General features: G+C 44.6%; 1 protein-coding gene across 3 annotated transcripts in view; it reads right to left on the bottom strand.

The window, feature by feature from the left end:
- The window catches only part of HIVEP3 (HIVEP zinc finger 3), a 277,971-nt gene that overhangs the window by 78,369 nt on the left and 178,933 nt on the right, over positions 1-20,669 (bottom strand). The window lies entirely within an intron of this gene.

Here is a 20,669-nt window from a genome sequence, read left to right as displayed (position 1 = left end):
GCCACCCCCTGAGTAAGAAATTCCCCAAACCACTGCCAACAATGGCATCATGCCAATTACAAGAGCAGTTTCTAGACTGAAGGGGGTAAGAAGCTGTGGGACCCTTTAATCCTCCTCCCCTCCTCCCCAAGGGGCCATGAACAAGCAATACTCCTCTTTTCTCTCCAACATCTGCTTCTGCTGGAGAAAGGAGGACTCTGCTCTAATGGGAGCTGAAGTTCTTCCGAGCAGGCGTGTGGGGCCAACATGGGGGAAGCACAGCCTCGTGCACAGGGGCGAGACGACCTCCACGCTGACCTCCAGCTCACCTTCCCCCCATGCTCTGGGACAAATGCTGCTTCCCTAAGTGGGTACGGCTGATTGAAAAAGCAGCGACAGAAAGAAAAAAACCCGCACCCTCCATTGCTCAGAGCAACATTTGGGATTGGCAAAAGATCACTCCCTCTGTGCTCCTCCGGCTCAATGATAAAATGAGTCTATTCATATGAAGTGTGAATATCGCTCAGGTGGTTTGTCTCCATCCGTGGCCCCCTCCTCTCTAACCCTGCTTCCAGCTGGTGTCCCACGCCATACTTACCCCACCTCGTGCCCCCGGTCCTCTGGCAGAATGGGGCAAGGAGGCAGAGGGAAAGGCAAAGCAGGGAGGGGAAGGGACGAGAGCCACCGGGGGAAAGGCTGCAGGCACGAGAGAGCTGCCCAGCGCTGTCAGTGAGGATGGAGTGTACGATTACAATGGTACAGAGATGGCTGTCCCGGGGAAGCACCCGCCACGGCGCAGGCGAGCAGGAAGGGCGCTGCAGCAGGAGGCTGGACGTGCTCCCTGGGGGAAGCCGTTTGCTCGACGCGTCTGAACTTCGCCGCTGCCTGACCTGCTTGGCGCATTCAAACCCTGCCCGGCTGAAATGCACCTGCCAGATCTCCCTTCTATCCAGGGGCAGATGCACAGAGCAAGTTTTATTCTTTCTCAGTGGCAGCTGATTGTTAGAAAATAAAAATTAAAAAACAAAAGGATTTTTTTTTTCTTTCTTTTTTTTTCAGGAAGCAGCAGCTTTTTGTTTTAAAGCTACAAACTCAGGCATCTACCAATATGATTCACGCATTTGATTCTTAAACCAATTTCACACGTGCAACATCTGCCGGGTTGCTGTGGACTTGCTGAGGGGAAAAGGCAATCCAGTGCTAAACTCAAGTGACTTGGGTTCAATTCCCGCTTCGGTTACACGTTTCCTGTGTGAAACTGGGCAAGTCATATCATCTACGGTCCGCATTAGTCCCCGTTTCTAAAACGGGGATACTTCCTTATTTCACAGATGTGTTGTGAGTCATCCATTAATGTCTGTGAGGCCCTCGGATACTCTGGGAAGGGAGAGACCCACAGAGATAAACAGGGATCCATATAACTAGAAACAGACAGGAAGACATCCAGGAGACTTTCTCTGCTCATTAAAAAGTCTAGGATTGAATGCTGTGCTTATTAACTTTTACTTATAGCCCACATGGTTTCAGCAACTTCCCTTCTCACCTTTCCAGGCAGCAAAGGGCACCAGTACCTGCACCACAAGGAAAGCAGACAGACAAAAGCAACTCTGCATCTTGCCAGCAAGGCATGTGCAAAGGGTTAATCTATTTTCATAACTTAAAACGGTTTTTCCAGAAAAGCATTTGAGTTGGAACAAAGTAATTATTGCAAAATCTGCATATTTTAGAGCTAAATATTCCCAGAAATATCACCATTGAAACTAGAAGAAAAAAAAAAGCAACAAGCCCTGTGCAACCTGGAGAGCATCACCACCAGAAAGCCAGAGATGGAGCAACCACGAACTCTGCACCACGAACCCAGATATGGCAAAGAGCAGCTGAGAGCTCCCTTCCTCCTGATCACACTCACAGAACACAGAAGTCACAGCAGTTTCATCCCACCTTAGAGGCCAGTACTCAGCTCTGCCCCATCCAGTGCAAACCTTTGGTACAGTTTTAAGGCGGACCCAGCTTTTGCACACAGCCTCGCACGTGCTGCCTGGACCAGCTCACGGCTGCTCCATTTCCATCATTAAGCACAACTGGGATTTGAAGCCAGGCTCCTGCAGGCAGGAAGGGCATGCCAATATTCCACTCATATTCCAGAGGGTTTGTTGTTTTTTTTTTTTTTTTTTTTACATTTGTAATGAAACTAATCCTGTTTTCTTGCAAACAAAACTCAAGAAAACCAACTTCTCTCACAATGTTTAAGATGACCCTCAAGAACCATTCAACGCTTCTGACTGTGAAGAAGGATCAAGAGATTATGTGCATCACCCTCACATCTCCTCCAGAGGACTGTAAAAATCTTTGCTGCTTTCACTTCTCACACACTCATTGGTGCAAGAAAGTCATTAGTAAACTAATATTTTGAAACTACTGCTGTGTAATAATTCTTTCAAAATTCATCTGAATTGAACACTCCAGACCTGCCAAGCCAAGAGTGGGAAGCCAGCTATTGGCGAGATGGTGATTCTTTCCAAGGTAATGTGTCTTGCATGCAGCTAAAGCAGTAATTGCCTTTCCCCGATAATATGTTCCCCCTGCTGAGACTTATGGTTAAACCCATGTATTGAGAAACCTTCCAAAACGTTTCTACATAGTTTCAAACCACAGGAGTGAAAAAAAAAAGAAAGGGACAACTACAGTTCAGACGGAGTTTATGATTTCTCCTTAATCTCATAATTGCAGGGTGAATCAGTGGGGAATGAGGTTTTAGTTAATACCACAGTCCCTGGTCCCATGGCCAGCAAGCTTTGTAGAGATCAGCTGAAAATGGTTTCCCTTGACCCTCCCCTGACTTATCGATGAACCTCGCCTCAGAGACTGCCTTGTCTTTCTTCCATGGATGCACACAGCCATGTCTGGACAGTCTTGCTGAGCGCAAGCTGGCTGCTCACTTCTCCATTTGCCTTGTGCAAAAGCCAACCAGCTGATGGATAGTGGAGGTATAATGTAAAACCCAGGCAGATATAGGGAGTGTCCCAGATTATTTTGCTGTGTAAGACGCAGAATCTTGCTTCAAGATGAAGCTCATCCTTCTGCAGAGAGCACACACAAAGCCTAGACGCTGAGATGGAGTGAGGTCCTTCCATGTCACTGGCCCTCAGGCTCAGAAAACTGATCCTGGCTCCTTTTATTTACTAATATAAGAGTAGCCTCAGTTGCTCCGAAGTTGGAGGGTGGAGGTTCATATCTGCAGCTAGTCACTACCCTGCTTCTCCTGCCATGAGGAACTGACTCCTCTCGCTGTCTGGTGAACTCAAGAGTTGGGACGGAGCAGAAGGAAATGCACTACGGGAAGTTGAACAAAGACAGATGAACCACAATGGAGGTCAGGCTGCCAAACTGTTAAGAAACAGTTAACAGGCCAACTTTCAGACATCATACTCAATGCTGTCTCATAGCATGGGGCTCCAGTTTGAAAAGACCTCTAAGCAGCCACTGGAGCGAGGAGGGGATCCCAGCCAGACCCATTGCACCCTTGCAGCCAGGTTGGTCTGCAGACCTGCAGCAAGTCAGATAAAGCACAGGTCATGAAGTTGCCGTTTTGCATGCGTAGGAGTCTGGGCTCACTGCACACATCTTGTCAGGCCCTATGCAAATACATACCAGACCCAGAACCCCGCTGTGCTTCAGGCGGAGTGCATCATCTGTATTTGAGAACCAAAATTAATACCGCAGTAACACAGCAGTGATTTTAGCACTCAATGAGAAAAATGGACCCCAAATCAACTACCAAAATGGAAACAAGTTTGTCCCAGCACTTTTCATATTTCGTTTTACTCTGCAATGATACACAGCAAGTCCCAGGTCCTGGCTCCTACTCACACATCTGGACTGTGCTGTCCATAAGGGACCAATTTAGAACCTCTTCTCTCATTGACCTCAGGAGAACAATTAATGGAGTAAGGGGTTACCCAGCAGGCAAGCCTGCATCTACGTAAATTAGATGGTCAGTTAATCACTATGCAAAGCAGTACTGAATGACAGAAAAGAGGCAGCAGCAGCAAGGAAGTCATGACTGTGTGTGTAATAAAGAGATTAATTCCCATTCCTTGCAGAGTATTCTCCAGTGTTTTATACACACAGATTTTACCACCCATGATTTAGACCCCACTCCAGACTACGTAACTCCTATATGGTTTTGCTTCATAAGGACACAGAGAAAGCTCTGCAAAAAGGTTGCAGCTGTGCTCTTTTCAGATTGGAGCTAGTAATAACTCGATTAGCCTTCCACAGCTCTCCACAGCAGGGGTAACACCAAGCACAAGCCTGCATGTCCTAGCTTCTTACGTGATGCTCACCAGCTGAATTAATATAATTTCCTTTCCAGTTATTTTGCATTTCATGGGCTTCCTGAGAGTAGTATTCCCCTCAGGCCTGACCAAAGAAAAAATACTGGGGGGAAAAAAAAAACCCAACCAACAAGTGTCACTGGCTTGTTAGCTGTATTGTTTAACTCAGCCTCTGGTTTTCTGACAGCTGGTTACTGCAGGAGTTGAAGCCATTCCACAATAGGGAAAATGAGGAATTTTGGTGTATTTCATAAATATAAGAAGAGAGGGCTACTTGTGGCTGTTTGCAGAAGTGATCAGAAACAAAGGACTGACGGAGTGTTCAGGCAGCGAGGCGCTGCCTTGACCAAGTATGAGTATGGGCTGCACACCATCCTGCCTCATGGAGAACTCATCCTTCTGCCATGGTCCAGATGAGTTTGCCCTAAGGATGTCCTTGCAGGACACAGACAGGTCAGTGATGTTGCCTGCAGGGCACAGCAGGTTTGTAGGACTGAACAAAACCAAATGAGGAATTTGAAGACAGTGAAAACAATAAAAAGAAACTTTTAACATGCAAATTCCATCTCTGCTCCTTGATAATTTTACTCTTCAAGCTATAACACAAACTGCTTTTTGTCTCATTAACAATAAAGCAGAAGCAATTAAGCAAAATCCAATAAAACTTAAGCAAAATAAAATTAAAACAGACTCCAAGATTATTGTATAACCTCACTAAAATGACAAAGTGATCTTCAAGCTGACATCACAAAAAGCTTCCAGTTTGCTTTGAATACAGAAGCGCGGAGAAGAAATGCTACAGAAAACTTCTCTATACAAACAACATCTCTCATTGGGAGTGGAGGTCGACGGTGGCTGCAAGCTGCATTATCATTTATCCCAGTGCAGAATTACAGTCCAAGCCCACAATAAGGCTCCTTCTCGTTATACAGGCATAGCAAAATGGGGCAGTGAAGCATTCGCTCCTGAATGCATTTGCACCTTTGTGTATATCTACATACACATCAAACTATGCAACAACACACAGTGCTCAATCAACTCACTGCTTTAATTGACAAAACAGAAACAACTGCTTAGGCTTCACCAGTTCTGATTTGCCATCCTTTTGATGTCAGCACATACATACATCCAAACTGATGTCCTTTTCTCCAGTGACTTAATTTTTTTTCCTGATGAATTCATTCATGCAAGATTACATAGGAGTTTCAGTTTTCTGCCCTTCAGATACACATTAGGTCTGAAAAACTGGGTATTCTTTAAGCAACATGTTCATGAGACAGTAGAACTGGGCTGCAAACAGTGCCTTGTAAATGCACTGTCCTCCAACCCCCAGCCTGCAAGATGAACAGCTCAGAGGTGGCAAACAGAAACCCTGATCTAACACCTGAAGACAACACAATGGTCTGCCTCAAGATTCAGCCACCTCCACCCACCCTCACCCTCACCGCACACACATTTCCAAGGCCCTGTGGACAGAAGGGCATCTTTACATTGGTTTCTGTAATCCATTGCTGTTAGCAGATGAAGATGCTCTGACAGCTGCTACTGGCTGACACACGGGAAACAAACCAGAAACCAGCCGAGCTGGAAGCGGGAGCAGCTACTGCCCGAGCCAAGGCTCCGCTGTTGGCAGATGTAGCATCTCCCGTCCTGTCTGGATGGCACGGAGGGGGACCTCTGCCATAATTCACCAATGGGTGGCAGGTTCATTTCTGTAATATGTATTACTGACAGCCCAACTCTGGTGTTCATACTTTGTCTTGGCTAGCCCATACAGTTACTTTTTTTTTTTTCCTTTTAATGTTTTCTGGTTTATACTTAAAATTTCTAAAATTTCTATGGGTTTTTGTCATTTCCTTCTCTGAGAAAACAAAGTAAATTCACAGGGTTTTAGCAAACTCTTGGGATGTGCCAAGGGCTGCATCCTTCCAGAGGTTAAATGCCAGTCACTGGTAAAGGTGAGAAGCATTTGAAAGGCAGCCACGAAAATCTGGAGTATCACATTCGACATGTACAATACTGAAATAAGCCAAAAGCACGCAGGCCACAACCTCCAGAGCTCCTCACAGAGGCGACTGACTGGCCCGCTCACCACAGCATTCCCCCACAGCTTCAGCAAAACTAACACATGCTCAGCAGAAAGTTTCCACAGAAAACACAAAAAGCTTTGCTCTCTCAGCTTGCTGATTTTTATCTCCCCCCTCAAGCAAAAAAGAGAGGGATCGAGGCTGATAAAGTACCCCTGCCATGAAGCTTGGCATTGCTCTTGCTTTAGAAAACATGGTGCTGACACAGGACCAAAGCTGAGGAGCTTGTTGCTGAATCAATCCCTCAGCCCTGCCTTGCTAAGCCATCGTCCCAGGGACCTGTGAGCGCAGAAGGGAAGAGACAGGAGGAAAGCAGTGATCATACATGAAGGGAGCAGAAAGAAGTCACTTTTGCCCAATAAACTGCAATATCAAGGCATGTGGGAATGAACCCATCTGTCCTTAATGCTAGCCCCCTCCCCTCAGAAAAACCCAAACACCAAAACCACCGTAAAATAGAGCAAATGCACAGCCACACTGTGAACCTGCACGACGACCCTGGTGACGGGAAGCAGGCAGCAGTGGGCAACCTCCCCTGCCTGCCCGGCTTCAGTAAAGGTTGCGTGCTGCTGCCTCCAGCAAAAGGACTGAGTTATAACCTGGTGAGCACAAGAGCCAGGCGGAGGCAAAGGATCTGAGTTTTGCATTGCAGGCTCTCGCTATCTATCACTGTCGTAACTCTGGTAGGAGCTCCGCCAAAGCACACCCATTTCTCATGCCACTTCCATGCTACCCAGGGCGAGTTACTCGCTCTGAGTAACTGCAGTTTGCCCAGAGGCTCAGAGCCAGAGGAAAGCCGCCGCCTTCTCCACGCAGCAGAAAGCGAGCTCATGTATTTGCCTCACTTCCCCAGACCACGGCATGCCAGGTGGGTGATCCGTGCTGCTGTGAAAAGTTTGCATCAATTCAGGTCACGACCTCACCAGATCTCACCGGCTACATCAGGATCTGGAAGATGTTGGTATTTTGCTAGGAGGTCTGCAGAGAAATCCAGGCGGAGGTTCAGCAGACGGCTGCCCTACCCACAAGGAGCAGCTACATCAGTGCCCCCAGGCTGGGAGGTTGGTGGAAGTTTGTGACTGAAATCTGAGGACCGATCATTAAAGAGCCTATAAGCCCTTCTGGGCAACCACAGCCTGAAATTCCCACACTCTCTTGGACAGGAGGTTTTTCTTTCCTTGCTGCCCTGCAATACTATGCAAGGTTGCTGCGTGCTCTTGCCCAGCTGCCCTCTCCCCATGCACAGTATTCCAGCATCGGAAGTGACGCGTTGAGTTAAAAAAGTTCCTAAGTGCTCTAATATCCAGTAAGGATAGAAGATAGTATAGAAATATAAATACATTATTAATCCTCTGAATTAGGATGATGCACAAGCAGGACGTAGATGGGGAATTACTGCATCTGTCTGCAGCCCCTGACAAGAAAAAGAAATAATTGGTAGAGAGCTCCTCCAAAGTAGCGTGTTACTTTCTGGACACAACAGCAATACACAACACTGTATTATGCCAGTCTGCATCTTATTTAACCAAACACGAAGAGGAGATGCTGAAAGATTTCTGTTTAAGTGACAGTGGAAAAAACCCTGGAAGCTCAGTGGAAGTAATTCAACAAGGAAACTTCCCCAACAGATTCAGGACCAAAGGCAATGGGGTTTTTCCTATCCTCAATGAAAAGAAAGCAAGAAAGAAAAGAAAATGGTCCTTTTATTCCCTACAGGCAAAAACAGAGCTTCTGATCCTATCACCAGGCTGGCAACCTCCTATTTACAGAAACAGTCTTGACTCGTTGGGAGCATACATTGAAATTCATTTATATTTTGTCACATAACAGAATGAAAAAAAAAAAAATAGAAATCCATATTACACACACTGAGCAAGTGCCTGCCTGTCCCTAATGCCACCCTCATCTTGAAAAGCTTCCTTGATAAAGACTTTGCTGTGTTTTCGTTATGTGGCAGGGGAATTGGTAGAAGAGTCAGTTTAATTAACGCAACTTTTCTCAAGATAAATATTTTCTCAGACAACGCAGAGCTGCTGAAACGCTGTGCATTGGCAGCTGGGCAGACGGAAGCAGATCTACCAGCGAACTGAGAACCAGCTGCAATAGATGGTGCAGCTCGTTCAATTTCTCCTCCCCATCAATGTGCCTCAAACCTCACTTTGGAAGGATAATATATATACTGCAGATGTCTGTACACACACACGCACATATATGTACATTAGTGATTCCAAATTACAAGCTGCACAGCTCTTTGCAAACAGCTACGAAGGGTGTGAAGACACGTCACCATTGGAAGACCCTGGTGTTCCTCACACCGATGGCATGGAGATTCAGAGGAAAATGTCACGTTTTAGAGCTCTCGTACTGCCAGTAAAGGCCAAGCCAAGTCACAAAAAGCAGAAATAATTTTAAATCAAGATATACATTTGTTTAACAGGAAAGAAAGAAAAAACATGACTGAGTTTGGAGGGAATGTTGTTAGCTTTGTAGGAAGAAAAGAATCAAGTCTGGACAGTGTTTGCTTCCTTGTCATCATAAGCTCTACAAAACTCCCTTGTATGCACATAAAAAAATACACCTTATGCCAGTGAAACGAAGCGGCATTTAATGAGAACCAGAATGTGTTTTGGTTAATTTCCAGGTGATTGGCCTCTTATTAACAGTTACTTTGTGTAGATGAATGCAAATATTTACATAGGGACCCCATCGGCTGTGTGTCCATCTATTCCTGGTTTTCCCCTCATAAACCTGTTCCTCAGGAATCCACAGCACCAGCACTTACTGGGGGAATGAGAGAAAACCCAGAGCAGGATTTTCCATGTCTTCGTCACCCCACACAGGATCTCCTCTGCACCAGTCTCCACTCTTTCAGATCAGACTGAATTAAAGTATCAATCAATCAAAAATTTGTCAAAATCCCCGACTCCTACACAGGGATGCAGCTAGGCCAAATACTCACTCTAGCATCTGCTGCTTCCAATGGACTGTGGTGGCTCTATTGGAGAGCTGAGGTGGTTTTGGATGGGGAAGCTGCTCTCCACTTTGGTGGGAAAAATTTTCTGAACATATAGCAATGTGGCAGGACAAAGAGCAGTTCTTTACCAAAACGAAGACCTGGAGACTGCTGCCTATGCCCGAGATATAACAGGCATTCCTAGTTTTAAAAGCCAATTTAAAAACCAAGAGGCCTGGTGCTACCTTGCCCTTTCCTTGCTCTGAGTCTCCAGGCTGCTTCAGACAATGCCACTTCCTTACATTTTCTTTCCCTTTACCTCTGTAAAGGTTTGAGAGCTCCGAACAGGAACACACCTCAGGATGCAGACCTGGAGTACAAAGCCATACGAGTCCACCACAACATCACGTCCAACAGCTGTAGGTCATGCACGAACTTGGAGTGAAGGACAAGCAAGAGGATCCACCCCAGAACAATCTGCTTATGAGACTTCCAGCCTCATCCCACTCACAATCAACTGTGCAAAAACATCTGAACTTCACAGCTTGGGAATGGCCTTGGTGATCTTCATTTGGGGCCACCTGAGTACATCAAAGGAAGAGCTAATGTGTGTGATTTCTCTGTGCTACATCCACCTGTTAACTTTTGTAAGGCAGTTACTTAGACAACCTGGTATTAACGAGAAGCAACTCAATCTTTGTGACTTTTATTAGTATTTAATTGGCCACTGAAATCTGCCTGGTGGAGGTACCTGCAGATGGAGCTGCTGAATTGAGAGGTGACATTGAGAGTCACCATTTTTGCCAAAAGCAGATGTGACGCTACAGAACTTACATAAGATCCGTTTCCCTTTGATTTGGGGTATGAGCTAACCTTCTGGCAATATTTCAGCAGAAACTCTATATGCTGCTATCATATCCATAGACCAGATAAATTATCCTAACATCAAAGCCGTAAGCAAAATGACATCTTAATGTAGATCAGGAGAACGAGATCACTTCAGTGACACAAAGCTCCACTTGCTAATCCTAATAGACTTACGAAATTTGCTTTTAATACCTAATGAATTAAGAATCAGCCAATTATGTGTACATTTATTATCATGTTTCTAATGAAATAAAGTGTGAGCTTCTGTTTAATTAGAAATGAGCTCATGCTGGTGACCAGAGACACCTTTAAAATATTTTTCAGCATTTCACAACTGAGCTCATCAGGGCTTTGAGTTGGAATAGCATTAAGGAAATGACATGGAGGTCAAATATTAAAGATTTCAAGGCAAATAAATATTTTTCAAAGCCTGGTCCCACATCCCTAGCAAAGAAGGTGGATATATCTGTGTGCATAGTCATCCAGGAAATCTGAGATCATATTCCTTCTGCTTAGCACAGGGCTCAACAGAAACTAGTTAGGCTTCAAAACGTTTATTTGTTGATATTTTTAAAAGAATCAAAATGTCTTTGGCAAGAAAAAATGGACAAAGTTTTTCATTAACACTTCCAACCTGATTCTTTTCTTTAAAAAAAAATTTCTTTAATTTAAGAAATTAAAATAACATATCTTAAACCTGCAGAGAACCTAAATCCAGAAACTACTCAGATGCCCCAGCTACTGATCTAAAAAGCCTCCTGCTTTGCAAAGCCTGGTTCTAAAAACCTCACCTAAGATGCAATCTCTAACTGATTAAACAGCTAAGAGATCACAAAATCCCTTATTATTTTAATGCAAGAAAGAAATTCTTTGGTCAAAGATCACACCTAGCTACACATCTGAACTTTAGATTAAGTGGCTACTTTAAAAAACAAAACACTTAAAACCATCAAGTTGACATCTGTTGGCAAAATGGGTCTTCAGCCAGCATGCATCTCTCCTCCTGACTATGCCGTAGCAGCATGACAAATAACACGAGAAGTTTATGAGAGTACTGACACCCTAATTTTTGTCCAGATGCTTCGGTTAGATCTAGTAATCCTCACGTTTGGATTTGCAATGGGCTCTCCTGGCATATCCCAGAGTGGCAACAATTTTTTGCAAAATACCATCTACAAAGCACAGCACTAATCCTCTAACCAGCAACTCTTTATTTAAAGGGCTACTGAAAATGAGCCATGACTACCTCCACCTTAACATAAAGACCACTTCAATTATTCATAGCATGCTATTTTTGCTGGGTCCACAGACAGACGAATGTCTGTTAAAACTACCCTGTACAGAAGCACCAAGTGTTGTAACAAGACTTCTGTCTCTACTTTCCCCTCGATGTGCAAAACAATGTTTGTAGACGAGGCAAGTCTGAAATTGCCTCCAGCCTCTTTAGGAAAGGTTAAAAAAATATATTAAAAAAAGAAATCTATTAAGGGGCCAGCATTCCTGCTTTATGCCTGAGCATTAGCAGGCAAAAAAAAGAATAGCTACAGGCCTTGACAGGAATGAAGCAGACCTTCATTTACTGGTGTAGGTCTGTTTTACGGCTGCTGTCTCTGCAGACACTACTCACTGGCTTTAGGCAGCAGATAGCAGAGGCAGTCTTTTGTCTGCTCGGCAGCTGAACAGGACAGTTATGTCAGTACAAGTATAAAACAGTGGGGGACAGGTTCAAAAAAAGGTGTTAGATGAGGTTTCTGCGTGCCCCTGAACAGACGGCTCCAGTCACATCTTGTTAAGCTGGAGAACTCGGAGATCTCTTGTTAATGTAACGAACAGCAAGGCCAGGTCTGGAGGAAGAGTTCATGTCTTTAAATAGACGAATTGACATAGTCAGAAACACCCAGACGAGCTTTCAGCCACACCAGCCCTGTTGCAGGTCAATAACTTTTGCAACTACAACTTTTGCAAGAGCAAGTCATTAAAAGAAATGAGCGGCTCTCGTGCTGCTGGGGTGGGAAAATGAGGTGCAGCAGGAGAAAAGTCCCCCACGGCATGGCGTAAAAGGGCAGGTAGCTACTAGATCTTCTACTTTCTTTGCCGCTCGCCCCTTGCTCGGCAAGTCAGTCTGCAAGATCAGTAATTCTCTCTGCACGTTTCCTTTCAGTTGCAATCGCCGGCCCTGGGTGCATGGGGTTGTGCTCCACAGCGGGGGGCAGGATGTGGTCCCGCACCTCCTGTGCACACTGGCTTACCAGTGCGCAACGTACAGCACCCCAGTCGCAGCCCAGCACCCTGAGGGCTCGGAAACCCTGTAGAAAAAACACACGTGAAGGTTGCTTAGATTTCCCCCAACTCCACCACCTCAGTAGCTGGCCACAAGCCATCCAGGAGTTTCACTCCTCCACTTCAGGCTGCAGCTAATGAAGAGCACCTCTATGCACGCCTCCCAACACGCTTGCTGCATCGCCCATGGCTCCTCCATTGTGCAGGGCTGCAGACCAGAAGGTGGTGCTGCAAGAATGGTGTAGATGCAACCGCCTGACCTGAGCTGGGGTGGAAGATGCTGAATCATCCTTTGGGCTTTACAAAGCCCCACCGCCTACCAGATCTGCTCACCTGAAACCAACAGAGTCCAAAGCTGAAGGAACCCAAGCAATTAATTGGCCATCTGGGTAGGAGCCCTTTTCTGAGAAACTGAAATTACAGCCTTGGTTTTCTGCTTTGCAAAATTTTCCTCTTTGAGTCTTTTGCATTCATTCAAGAACAACAGGATTGTGGGGGAGGAGAGCCGTAAATATGGCCCTGCTCTTTTTGCAGAGAGAGGATGTTTGGGCAGACAAGTAGCAATCTGACCACATACCCAAAAAGAGAGAAACATGCCTTTTTGGTTTTTTTGCCTTTCTCCTCCTAAAAGTCAGTTTGGAAGATACTGTTCCTTCCCACAGCAAAAGTAAGTGGCATTCTTACAACCAAACCTGGATTTTAAGAGAAGGGTCCCAGAAATAAAAAAGTGATCATCCAAAAAAGAGGGAAGTTCAAGCCTGGATGCAAAAGTGTTAAATTAAAAATACATGAACTGCATGATAATTGCACAAGAGCTTGTTTGTTTTCACAGTGAGCTTCTGCACAGCTCACAAACCAAATACTATGACCTGCGGGGGCTCCATGGGCTATTCTGTGATGCCAAGTCCTAACAGCAATGAACTGGTGTGCAGTTAGTCCAGCGTTTGTCTTGGGAATTCCTATTCTTAGCCCTAGACTGAACAGCAAACAACATTCATGCTCACAGTTATGGGGCACTACAGATAGAAAATTTCAGGAAAACAATTATACTGTAGTTAAGGCCCTTGATTTTTTGGAATAAACATTTCCAGGAAGATTAAAAGGTTGATTTTCAAAACGTGATGCCACAATCTCATATGGTCTTCAGAGATCCTCAAACGTTAAGACCAAAAGACAGCATGATAAATGATAAAGCCTGACCTCCTGCTAAACACTGGCTGCAGAACCTCTCAGACATTTCTGCATCAAGCTCGTTACTTGTCCTTGAGCTTCAGTATCTCTTATGAAAACAGAAAACAGTCTTGATTTAAAGACTACAAATGGTGGTAGAAGAAGCATTTCTCAGTTAAGATGTTCCAGTGACCGATTTCTTCTCTGCTAAGATTCTGTTCCTTTTTTCTAGGCTTACTTTGTCTAGCTTCATTGCCCAAACCCCACAACTATAAAATTAAATACCGGAATTTTTTTTGTTATTGTTGTTTTTGCTCTTCGAGGAGAAATACCCTGACTATCACAAACCAAGAACAGATCTTTGTGGGCCCTTCCTAAAACCAGCCATATAGTGTTGTAATTCCCCACCTACATTTACTACTTGAGATCTATTTGGGGTAAGAGAAACATATTTTAAATTTTAGACCTTATACAAACCAAAACATAGAGAATTCTTGGAAACATGCTGCTTTTCAATCAGCCTTCTATACATCTTACACAAACTTTCTAGCTGCAACTGGTTTTGCGGTCTGCAGAGGCTGACTGTGACACTGTGGAACAGCTTTTGATGAGCAGCAATGGTCAGGAGCCAGAAGCCATCATAATTTTCCCTGGTCATGGAGACCCTACGGTGCTGAATGTCAAAGGGAAAGGGGAGGGGGGGGGGGGGGAATAGAGATATTTCTATTCTTTGCAAACTAGTTGACATTCCAGTACCCACATCTGGCTATCCACCAACAGCAAATTTCATATTATTTTTTCTGTAGCACCAAGGTTTTTAAAAATGTTATTCTTAAATACTGCAAGCAAGAAAAAAAATATTTTTTTTTTCTTAGCAACTGCAGGGCTTAATAATCACAGAATGCACAGTACCAGAGACTCAAAGTTCCAACGCAACCATCAGCCCCTGCAGTTTCCCTATTAGCTCCCCAGTGCTCTGCTTGAGGACTGGGTACATGGGCTGTTGTTTTTAAAGCTATGTTCCAGTTACTTAAAGCAACAATAAATCTGCAGGGCTATTATAGCAATTTAAAAAGTAAACCTAACAGGGAAGCAAATTTGGTAGCTGTTCCACCTGGCTGGCAGATTGAATGGAGCCAAGCTGCACTCACTATTTTAGGAGGGACTCGGAGCAAGGTCAGCCATTAAGATATGGAGCATGGAGAAACTGGTTTACTAGAAGACGCTGTATAAATATTTTGCTGAGCTGCAAAAGGAGGAAGCTTCCCCAGCCCCGGGCTGACATGTGTCATGATGAGTTCCCAGGCACAATGCTCAATGAATGCTATTATACGAAATGGTGTTTATTTCACATTGCAAAGCGGTTGCCAGAACACACAGTCACGCGTCTTACCCTACGGCCCTGCAGGGAGAAACTCCTCTCCGAAAGAGAATGAGACAATTATGTTGGGATTAACTCTTTGGCGGTGGCAGCGGGACTTCCCCCAGTCCCTGCACTGCTTTAACCCCTGACCAAGCAGCACTGGGGCACAAACGTTACCATTGACGCCCCCTCCCCCCTGCCCACATCCCGGTGAGCTAATTAAAACTTAATTTCAGTGCAGACAGGTGAGATCGGGGCTCTTCCCACTCCTTCACTGGTTTCATTATCTCACCCGCTCACCGCCTTTGATGCTCTGCAGATGATCTCCTTCCTTCCACCACGAGGCAATGCAAGGAACAAACTTATCTGAAAGGGCTGCACTGTAGTGCTGGGCAGATCTAATCAACAGTTGAAGGGTTTTTATTTCCCTGGGGTATTTCATTTTCACTCTGATTGTAATTTTCTTAATGAAGACAAATGAAGGAAACACCAGGTTAAAAAGCCTGTATCCTTGTAAGTAAAAACAATACGCCTCTGCTCAGCCTCAGCAAAGGTCCTGCCTTGCACACTTTTACCTTGATAACAATTCTGATTTTCTTTAACTGTTTTTGCACTGGGGTGACTGCTGTCTTTGAGGCAGGTATTTCTGAAACGCACAGTAAATAAGATCAGAATTAGGCCTAACTTGACCCTCTGCTCCTATCCCTACTGCCAGTTTGAAACTTAACAAATTTATTGAGCAGCATGCTTTATACCAGGATCCCAAGTCCAACACCAGCGAATCCTAGACAGCCTCACAAAAATAGAAATGCATCATTCCTGTATTACGGCTGAAACACAGGATTCTGGAGGAGCGTTGCATGACAAGCCAGTATCAGAGCTGAGCCCAGACGTCCTGTTTTGCCTCCTTTTATCATGATAAGCTTCTCTTTTTCCATTCTAAAGAACTGCGCTGTAAGCAAGCAATGATATTTTTCTCCCACTTCCCATGCAGCAATCTTCCCCTTGAATTGTGTGGTGGAGCCTCATCACTTCTTCCAGGAAGGCAAGAGGATCACTGTCTACTTCACTGCAACGTGCTGCAGGTTAACGCCACCATAGAAAGTTCTAGGAAGCAAGAGATCCTGACGGGTACCGTCATGCTCTGAAAGGCATATTCACATGAGAAGGAGAGGAGGTGGAAGATTACAGACTAGCGCCCAGTCCTCTGACACCAAGGGGGCTTTGACTCAAAGAAAACAGGATCAGACTGTGAGTTTACGTACATCATCATACAACCTTTCATTTCTGTGATCTGCTTTCCTGTTGTTTAGCAGCGAGGCGTGCACATCTCCACTTGACCAGGACTTTTTGGCCATCTGTGGTACACAAGGATACCAGTACAGTCATCGCTTTAATAACTCTCCTTTGTGTCTTCCCATGCAGTATTAACATTCTGTAACACATTTGCACCACAGCAGAGGTCCGGAGGAGAAGAAAAGTCACATTTGCCACTTCTGCGGGACAGGCTCTTCTCTTGTGCGCACCAAGTTTGGCACAACGTCACCCTGAAACATGACCGGGCATCTCAGGTGTAAACAGGTCTTCTTCAACTTGTGTTTCCCTTTGCTGAGGTGCACCAGCGAGAGGACAGGACACACTGGCTGGTTCTTGCAAGAGGAAGGCGCTAAGGTTGGCAAGAAGCCAACCTGGCTTCTAGCAGGGAGCTTGTTAGCGCTGGACGCATTGCTGGCAGCACAAGAGCAAGTTTTCTGGGTGGAGTAAAGGTTACCTTACTTCTTCCATGATCCTAGACCGTTCATGTGAACACCCTACAGGAAGCAGCGCTTTCTCTTTTATCCCCTGAAGCTGTTAGGCCCACAGCAGCAAATCCATGGCCATTGGGTCACCTACTGCCTATGACACCTGCTGACATGGACTGCGACCAGACACAGCCAAGCCTACTGCTGCTCTGCTCCAAATCTACAGGAAGAGCAAATGATGTCATTGCCTTCAGCGTGGCAATTATTTGTTCAGTATTGCTGTCCCAAAGCTGGTAGGCTGGAGATCACAGTTCTCGAGGTATTTGGCCTTTCAAAGACACTTGACTTCAGGACAACAACCTTGAGATCCTGCCACTCTCATGGACATACAAGAACCACCGTTATTGAATAGCCTACTCGGGGGACTTGAGCCATTTCTGCTCCCTTCAATTCTTTCGGTTCTTTCTCTGTATTTCACATTCATCCCTAAATCATCTCTAAGTGTGCACTAACCCCAGGAGATGACACATCTTGGCGTTGGACAAGAGGCCAAAGGTTTTCTTTGTGAGCTGGTCACATGGTTGGCTGAGCAAGGGTGACCATGAAGTAACTCAGCAAAGACTTGTTCTTCTTAACGTTAAAAAGAACAAACCTGTCCCATCTGCTGGGAGCTACAGCAAGGAAGCTGTTCCCCCCAAGATGCTGAGATATGCAGTGACAGTGTGGGAAGGCAGAGTCATCTTCTGTTCTCTAGATACTTCTGCAATGCCTTCGTCTACCTCACCCAATATCTCTGGCTCTTGTACTTCTTCCCTGTAGCTCTGAGCACATGCAACAAGTTTTATATCTCCACCTTATTTCCCAGAGGAACTATCTCTTTCCTCATTACTTCCCTTAGTCATTACTTCTCATTTGATGTGACAATGCCATCAACTCTTCAAAGCACTGTGGGACATCGTCCACATACAGAACGTGTTGTATTAGCTACCAGACACCTCCAGAAGAAAAAGCTTGTCTAGCGTTTAATGCGACACTTCAGCCTTAGGGGAAAAGCCAGCAACCGTAGAGCTAATCGGAAAAGCCCTCGCGGCCGCATAGACCTTCACATACAATCAGCAACTCACCCTGTGTTGTTTCACTCCAGGGTAAAACTAGTAAAGCTCATCTTCTTTCTATGAATCATCCTAAGAAAATAGCCCCAATTAAGATATAAAACATTTCTGCCACAACACCAACTTGTGCGGGAATTTATTTTTAGAAGCAGCTTAAAATAGAATGTGTGTTACCTTGTCAAAAAACATCACCTCTCTATTTTGGTAAAGGATGACATAAGAGCAGTGATACACACTCCTGTGCAGAGAGGCACTTCACACCCTGCACCAGGACTTCTGCACGCCACAAAGCTGAGAGATAACACTGAAAGAGAAGGAGGGGAGGAAGTCCAAAATTGGTCTTAACACCTCACTGCCAAAGTAGTAAGATGCCAGGGCTTAAAGAGAGGAATGTAAAGGGATGAGACAAAGAAGATTTTGGAAATAACAGCGTATTTCCCACTAAAAAGTGAAAAGAAAAAGCTACGTGTAAATTTGAGGAAGGGTTTTGGTTTCTGACAGCCAACCCTGGGTCTGAAACAGACTCTGATGCAATGTGGACTCTTGATTTGAAACACCATTGCAGCTGTGAAACCAGGCCTCGATGCAAAGACTTGAGGACGTATCCTGATCTGGCATCTCCAGCACATCCTTCTGCATCAGTAAAGTAATGTAAAAGGAAAGGAAAACAGCCCTTGGTAGCGGCGTGCATCCCTGCACACACGCACCCCCAGCACCAACACCATGGGGTACCCTTTCCTTGAAATAGGTTCCATCTGACTCCTGACACAAGGACTTGAGAGGACATCACATCCTCAGGTGTCCACCAAAAACCACTGCAGATAATAAAATCTCTGCCAAGAGCAAATACTTCTCCACAGGCCTCACTGCGTCCACTCTGCACCTCCTTGTGCTCTTTGCCCTTTCATGAAAACACACAGGAAAATTTGTTGATGAAGACACTGTTGAATCTTAGCAAGATCCAAGGCGAAGGATACACCTCAAAAACGCCAGAGGTTCATGGCACTGTGAAACCAAGTAAGAGAAGAAAAGCTGAATTAAAACAAAAGGGAAAACAGTAGTCACATGAGATTTGAAAGGGGTAAGGAAGACACTCTGCAGAGAAGCCTCTGCCAGTTCACGCAGCTGCTGCTTGTGGTTCCACAACATCAAACCTTCCCATTTAACTGATGAAGACGTAGAGTAATGGTCATAGCATCCACACAGCTATTTTCACAGGGAAAACCTTCCGGTCTTTCAGACTTGTAAAACTCAAAGCCATCTTAATATTTTGATTGAAGCTTTCCAAGGAATAAATATGAAATGAGAATAGAGGGATGAATGCGATGGAAGATTACCTCATTTGACAGATACTGTTCTGCAACCTTCGCTATACACGGATACATATGGGCAAGCACATATGCAATGCCATACCGTTTTGTTTTGTAAAAATCTGAACAGCTTTTCAGAAACGGAAAACAGTAAGAGAAAGAAGCAATAAAAAAAGTGATGGGAAAAGTCAGTGGCATATGCAAGTGAGAAAAGATATGGCTTTTGGTGAGACACACAAGTGGAAAATTACAGAAGGATTGTTCCAGAGGGAAAAAGCCGTGTGTGGGATGGGGCAAGGATGCTATGCTGACGGGGGTTCTGGCCATACCAGAAGGTCAGGAACAGAACTAGGCTGCTGCCAGAGGGGAGATTTGGTACAATTCTCAAAAAAGCAGCTGCAAGAAGAGAAGAAACATGTTTGAAGACGTTAGCACAGGGGTAGCTGGGCCACCTACAGATGGGCAATATGGGAAAGGTGACAGGAGATGGATTTACTGACAACAAAAGATGTAAGAGGAGATGGAGAACTAATGGCTGGCTCTAAATGCTGCGTGCAATATAATTCTCCCTAAAAGCTCAACCAGCCAGAGATTTATACATTGCACCATGTGAAACAAACAAAAAATATTACTAAAACTCATAAAGGTTTTAAACAAAACTCCTTAGACATGTTTTTATTTCACATAAATAAAAGCCAGACAGCTAAATTAATCTGATTAGGATTATTGCAGCAGTAAGAATGATTTACTGGTACCATAAGCTTTTTCCCCCCTCTCTCCAAAAAGAATTCTCTTTGTGCACCTGCTTTTAACACCACCATACTAGATAGCACATCTAAATATAATTCCATTATGGTCAGGAGAGATTTCATCCACTCAGTGAAATGCAATGAATAAATACAAAATCATTCACATTATGTACTCTCTACAGGCATATTTAAGGCTTTTTCCCCCAAAGTAAATCAGCTTTATGTAGTTAAAGTCCTTGAAAATATCAAATTGCAAGTCTTTGTTCACAGAACTTCATTTCTTCTCAAATTTTTGTAACTTTGGGAAAGACATACAGGTCACAGAGGAGGGGACGAGAATCAGCATTTCTCATCCAGGCTCACTCTATGAGCCTAACACAGTGCTGGCCTCCTGTGCCTCAGTTTCCCCCTTTGCAACATGAGAATAGTATTTCTGGGCCTATGACACAGGTACGGGAAATCCTAATTCACTGTCACATCTATGAAGCCTGAGGTGAAAGGCAAGTAGAAATTATTTTTACTGTTTAAGCTTAAATTTCCAGAAACAGCAGAGGTCACAGAGAAGACAAGGTTTGAAACCGAAAGCTGTTGTGACAAACACATACACATTTAGGTGCAGCTAACAACAAAACCCAGCTTTATACCCCTCCTGAGAGAGAAACAAGAAACTAATTCTCACCTGAGTTCATTTGCAACTGATTACTTTTGGGGTCCATCCAC

This window comes from Aptenodytes patagonicus, chromosome 21, assembly GCF_965638725.1.
Source record: "Aptenodytes patagonicus chromosome 21, bAptPat1.pri.cur, whole genome shotgun sequence".
NCBI classification, from domain to species: domain Eukaryota; kingdom Metazoa; phylum Chordata; class Aves; order Sphenisciformes; family Spheniscidae; genus Aptenodytes; species Aptenodytes patagonicus.
This window is presented reverse-complemented; position numbering and strand designations above follow the sequence as displayed.